Raw genomic sequence first — 6,169 nt, forward strand, 5'->3', positions numbered from 1 at the left:
AAGCTACTTCAAAAATCTGTATTGAACAAAATAGAAACTACCAAAGACATTGACAAATTTCTGGAGACATATGCTCCTCCCAAACTGAATCAGGAGGACATACACAATTTAAACAGATCAATATCAAGCAATAAAATAGAAGAAGCCATTAAAAACCTACCATCCAAGAAAAGCCCAGGACCAGACAAATTCTCAGCCAAGTTCTACAAGACCTTCAAAGAAGAACTCATTCCAATACTTCTCAAAGTATTCCAGGAAATAGAAAAGGAGGGTACCCTACCAAACTCATTGTATGAAGCTGACATCACCCTCATACTCAAACCAGGAAAAGACACATCAAGGAAAGAAAATTTTAGATCAATATCCTTGATGAATATAGATGGAAAGATCCTTAACAAAATATTGGGAAACCGTATCCAAAAACATATTAAGAAAATTGTGCACCACGATCAAGTGGGGTTCATCCCTGGAATGCAAGGATGGTTTAACATCTGTAAATCAATAAACATAATCCATCGTGTCAATAGACTTAAGGATAAAAAACATATGGTTATTTCAATTGACGCAGAAAAAGTGTTTGACAAAATACAACACCCCCTCATGCTCAAAACCCTAGAAAAAATAGGGATAGTAGGAACATATCTGAACATTGTAAAGGCTATTTATGCTAAGCCCATGGCCAACATCATTCTTAATGGAGAAAAACAGAAACCATTCCCTTTAAAAATGGGAACAAGATAGGGATGTCCTCTTTCACCACTTCTATTCAACATTGTCCTCGAAACTCTAGCCAGAGCAATTAGGCAGACCAAAGAAATTAAAGGGATACGAATAGGAAAAGAGGAACATAAGCTGTCATTATTTGCTGATGACATGATTCTATATTTAAAGGATCCAAAAAACTCCTCCAGAAAATTTCTAGACCTCATCAATGAATTCAGCAAAATAGCAGGCTATAAAATCAACACGCATAAATCTAAAGCATTTTTACACGCAAGCGATGAAACAGCTGAAAGGAAAATGAGGAAAACAACTCCATTTGCAAGAGCCTCAAAAAAAAAAAAAATACTTGGGCATCAATCTAACCAAAGAGGTAAAAGATCTCTACAATGAAAACTACAAAACATTGAAGAAAGAAATTGAGGAAGACCTTAGAAGATGGAAAGATCTCCCATGTTCTTGGATAGGCAGAATTAATATTGTCAAAATGGCCATACTACCAAAAGTGCTATACAGAGTCAATGCAATTCCAATTAAAATTCCAATGATGTACCTTACAGAAATAGAGCAAGCAATCATGAAATTCATCTGGAAGAATAAGAAACCCAGAATAGCTAAAGCAATCCTTAACAGGAAGAATGAAACAGGAGGTATTGCAATACCAGAAATTCAACTATACTACAAAGCAATAGTAACAAAAACAGCATGGAATTGGCACCAAAATAGACAGGTAGATCAATGGTACAGAATAGAGGACATGGACACAAACCCAAATAAATACAATTTTCTCATACTGGACAAAGGTGCCAAAAATATGCAATGGTGAAAAGATAACCTCTTCAACAAATGGTGCTGGGAAAACTGGAAATCAATATGCAACAGAATGAAACTAAACCCCTATCTCTCACCCTGCACAAAAATCAACTCACAATGGATCAAGGACCTTGAAATCAGATCAGAGACCCTGCATCTTCTAGAAGAAAAAGTAGGTCCAGATCTTCACCTTGTTGGCTTAGGATCAGACTTCCTTAACAGGACTCCCATAGCCCAAGAAATAAAAGCAAGAATCAATAACTGGGACAGATTCAAACTAAATAGCTTTCTCTCAGCAAAGAAAACTATCAGCAATGCAAAGAGAGAACCTATAGAGTGGGAGAAAATCTTTGTCACTCATACTTCAGATAGAGCACTAATTTCCAGAATATATAAAGAACTCAAAACACTCCACACGAAGAATACAAATAACCCAATCAACAAATGGGCTAAGGATATGAACAGACACTTCACAGAAGATCTACAATCAATCAACAAACATATGAAAAAATGTTCACCTTCTTTAGTAATAAGAGAAATGCAAATCAAAACTATCCTAAGATTCCATCTCACCCCAATTAGACTGGCAATTATCAAGAACACAAGCAACAATAGGTGTTGGAGAGGATGTGGGGAAAAAGGTACACTCATACATTGCTGATGGGGCTGCAAATTAGTGCAGCCACTCTAGAAAGCAGTGTGGAGATTCCTTAGAAAACTTGGAATGGACCCACCATTTGACCCAGCTATCCCACTCCTTGGCCTATACCCAAAGGACTTAAAATTAGCATACTACAGAGATACAGCCACATCAATGTTCATAGCTACTCAATTCACAATAGCCAGACTGTGGAACCAACCTACATGTCCTTCAATTGATGAATGGATAAAGAAACTGTGGTATATATATACAATGGAATATTACTCAGCTATAAAGAATGATAAAATTATGGCATTTGCAGGCAAATGGATGAAATTGGAGAATATTATGCTAAGTGAGATAAACCAATCTCAAAAAACCAAAGGACGAATGATCTCGCTGATAAGTGGATGGTGACACAAAATGGGGGGGAGGGGGGCAAAAATGGAGGAATGAGGGACTGTATAGAGGGAAAAGCGGGGTGGGAGAGATGGGGGGGAAGGAAAAAATAACAGAATGAATCAAACATCATTACCCTATGTAAATTTATGATTACACAAATGGTATGCTGTTACTCTATGTACAAACAGAAACAACATGTATCCCATTTGTTTACAATAAAAATAAATTAAAAGAAAAAAAACACATAGTTTTAGCAAGCTCTAAAATGGCAACATCTATCAACTCCATATTGCAGAACACATATGGTACTACTGCTGAAAAGTAGCTTAAAATGAGGTGGTGGGGCAAAAGGGCCAAAATGAAGACCACATCGTCCCTGGGAAAAAATTTTACATTTATACCATAAAAGACTTCAAAGAGGATAAAACACAGGAAGCCATGAAATGGTAGACCTGGAAACACCTAGCATGAAACACTCCATATACATTTCTCAAATACATATGTAAAAACAAATAGAATTTTCAAAAATATTGAGTTGCTCTATTTTACGATTTTAAGTCTTCTCAGGGTGTAAGGGTTACTCGGTTTTCTAGTTTTATTTGATCGCAAAATATTTAATGTTTTTCATGGAGAGAATAAGAGGTAATCATTAACCCAAAAGAAAAAAAGAAAAGGATTTATCATCAACATTATGCTGAAAAAAAGCAAAATTACAAATCCTAGTCTATCTGCATGAAAATCTTTCACGTTCATGCTGACACACATCTGAGCGCTTATCATCAATGTGCGCAGTTAAGGGAAAAAATGAAAAGGGCAGTGCAATTTAAATCTCCAGTGTTTCAAAGGAAGCACTTTTTAAAATGTAGGTACATTTAGTTGTAGTGTAAAATAGATGCAACACTGAAGGATAAAGGGAGACTATTGCTATGGAGTTTTGACTCCCCCACGACCCCGCCCTACACACTGCCACCATCTTTAAACTGCTGAACTTAATCTCAACAGTTACCGTTTTTTGTTTTTGTTTTTTTTCTCCTATTCAGTTCACATTTCAGGCTGTTCAGCAGATGCCTGTGATTCTGGAGAATCAAATTGCTGGTGAAAGTTTGTTCTGTTTCTTCAGTTTTTCAGGAGCTTTTCTCCACAAGATAATTTCCTGCTGCTTGAAGTACCATCTGTCTTCCTCCACAGTAAGCACTGGATTCAAGAAGTTCCCTACTGAGTTCTTTCCGTAAATCCCTGTCCTTGAAGTTCAGCTTGCCATATACTGGCACAATGCTGGCCAGTAATGCCAGAGGTTGAACCCAGGGCTTCGCATGCCTTAGACAGTCACTCTACCATGGATCTACACTCCTGGGACCTTTATTTAAAAGCCTCATGCTTCTGATGTAACCCTTCCACTTAGCTGTGAAAATACAGTAATCAGAACTGCTTGGTATCTTCCTGAATGAGACTTAAAGGGGGCCTATATGCTTTACTTCATCTAGAGATTTTCTTAAGCATCTTCAAAGATGCTGAAGTACCCATTCACAATGAGCGTGGGAACCAGAAGGAGAATAGATACACTTTCTCTGAAGACATCTCTTCAACAGAACCTATCCCTTTGCTTCCAACACCTTATCTTTCCCCATAATTTCCAGTGTGTATGAGCAACTCATGATGGTATCATACATCCCCATGTAACTTTAAGAAGCAGCATAAGCAAGCAGTACTTCCAGCCAGGCCATCAAGCACCATCACTTACCTGCCCAACAGCCCAAAGCCAGCATTATACATAACTCTGGCAGGACTAATCCCTTACATTGATCCACCATTGGTTGTGGTCATGACAAAGACTTATATCCCTGTGTTAGCTTTTACTTAGATGACTTATGGAGCCAGCTTCCTATCTTTCTTGGGAGGGGTTAGATGGGGTTTTGCTCTGGGGAATAGCATTACAGGTTGAAAATATTCTCTTGCAACATTATCCAAACTGGTTCAAGGCCCTAAGAAGAGTTTTTGCTTTGGTGAGTTTTTTTTTTTTTTTTTTTTTCATTTGTAGACATTTAACTACTTGAAGATATTTATCTAGAGAAAGGACCCAAGAGACCTAGTCAAGTGGTATTTTATAAAGTGGCATTTTGGCATGACCTTTTCAACTTCTGTTTGGCTCTTTTTCCCCCATTTTACTAGTGGTAGTTCTTTATAAGTTGTTTTTCATTTCTAAAAATTATTTCATAGTAATGCCTAAGCAAGAACTCAAAAATCCCTAACAGGTCTTTGTCATGCCATATAGGTTAGTTTACATTTTATCTTTTTATGAATGATATGTCATCCACTTAAACCTTTCAATGTTTTATCTTGAAAAATATAAAATAAAAAAGGTTAATAATCCTGAAACAAAACAAAACAACAACAAAAAAGAGATACCCTACTGAAAATTTTTTGTTCACATCTCTCATGGTTGGTGTTGGAGCATAGCCTGCTAAAAGCAGTCTTATAAGAATGGATTCACCAATTCCTGTGATCCCTTTTTTAATCAGCTTTAACTCCATGTGTTGTGTGTGTGTGTGTGTGTGTGTGTGTGTGTGTGTGTGTGTGTGTTGTGGTGCTGGGGATTAAACCCAGGGTCTTGTGCTTTCGAGGCAAGCACTCTACCAACTGAGCTGTCTCCCCAGCCTCATGTGTTGTATTTTTATTCTTACCAATAAGAAAGTAAATTTTTCCAACAGTCACATCCTTTAAATGATATTTTGACTTATTGTATTCAAACTCTGTATGCAGATACCCTATTAAGATGGAAGTGGGCATTGAAACATCAGGACAGGTGGCAAGCTGGTGAAAAATGAGATCATACTCTTTCACCAAGTCTGTCAGTCTGCTCACTATTGTCACCTTAAGAAGATACCTCAAGCGGACATTGGCATCAGTGTAAGATTCACACGGCTTTTCAACTTGCCTAGATTCGAAATCATAACTTCTGCTCTGCGTCAGTTTTCCAGGTAAGGCTAGTTCTTTCACTAGGTTTACAAATTCATGTCATTCTTGTCCTTGAAGAGTTCTTTCCTGAAACGGATTCTCCATCACAGAAGAGACAGGGCCTTTCTACTTCGCCATCTTCGGTTTCTTTTCTGCCATTTTCCTGGTTTCCCCATCATTAAGGGCAACATCAATTTCACAAATGGGACCCAAAAAGCCTCCAAGGAAACTCATTGTTAGCACTGCCACCGCCATGTCCCCACCACTCCACTCCTCTTTCATGTGTCACTTAAAGGCTCTGGATGTATCTAGCGTAGATAGTGCTGCTGAGATTCAGTATAATCCCCATTTTTTCTTGTGTGTTTTTAGCTGTTATTGTAAGCTGTAAGATAGGAGGGGGATTTGGTTTTTGGTGTTGAGAAAACAAGACAGGGAGAACTTGTTGGGTCCTTAAGATCTGAACATTTGTTTGGGATTGAAAGAGTGAAACCCAGTATTTTGCTGAGGAATCTGGCTAGTGAGGGAGGTGGACATGCTGTGGCCAGGGACCTAATGAAGCAAGGCACAAGGTAGTGAGGAGGAGGGCGTAGGTGAAGAAGAAAAAGGTAGAAAATGATATGCTGCTGTAAGACTAATTCT

At 38.0% G+C, this 6,169-nt stretch overlaps 2 pseudogenes across 2 annotated transcripts; one reads left to right on the forward strand and one right to left on the reverse strand.

Moving 5' to 3' along the window:
- Window positions 1-3,554: 3,554 nt before the first annotated feature.
- LOC306656568 (vacuolar protein sorting-associated protein 26A-like) lies at window positions 3,555-5,881 on the reverse strand (annotated as a pseudogene). The gene is made up of 2 exons: window positions 4,987-5,881; window positions 3,555-3,791 (listed from the first exon to the last, which is right to left on the reverse strand). The product of its transcript is annotated as a vacuolar protein sorting-associated protein 26A-like (transcript).
- On the forward strand, window positions 3,848-4,629 carry LOC306657586 (transmembrane protein 69-like; annotated as a pseudogene). The gene is made up of 2 exons: window positions 3,848-3,869; window positions 4,073-4,629. The product of its transcript is annotated as a transmembrane protein 69-like (transcript).
- Window positions 5,882-6,169: the final 288 nt, after the last annotated feature.

The sequence above is a fragment of the Sciurus vulgaris genome (genome assembly GCF_902686455.1).
Source record: "Sciurus vulgaris genome assembly, chromosome: 3".
NCBI lineage: Eukaryota > Metazoa > Chordata > Mammalia > Rodentia > Sciuridae > Sciurus > Sciurus vulgaris.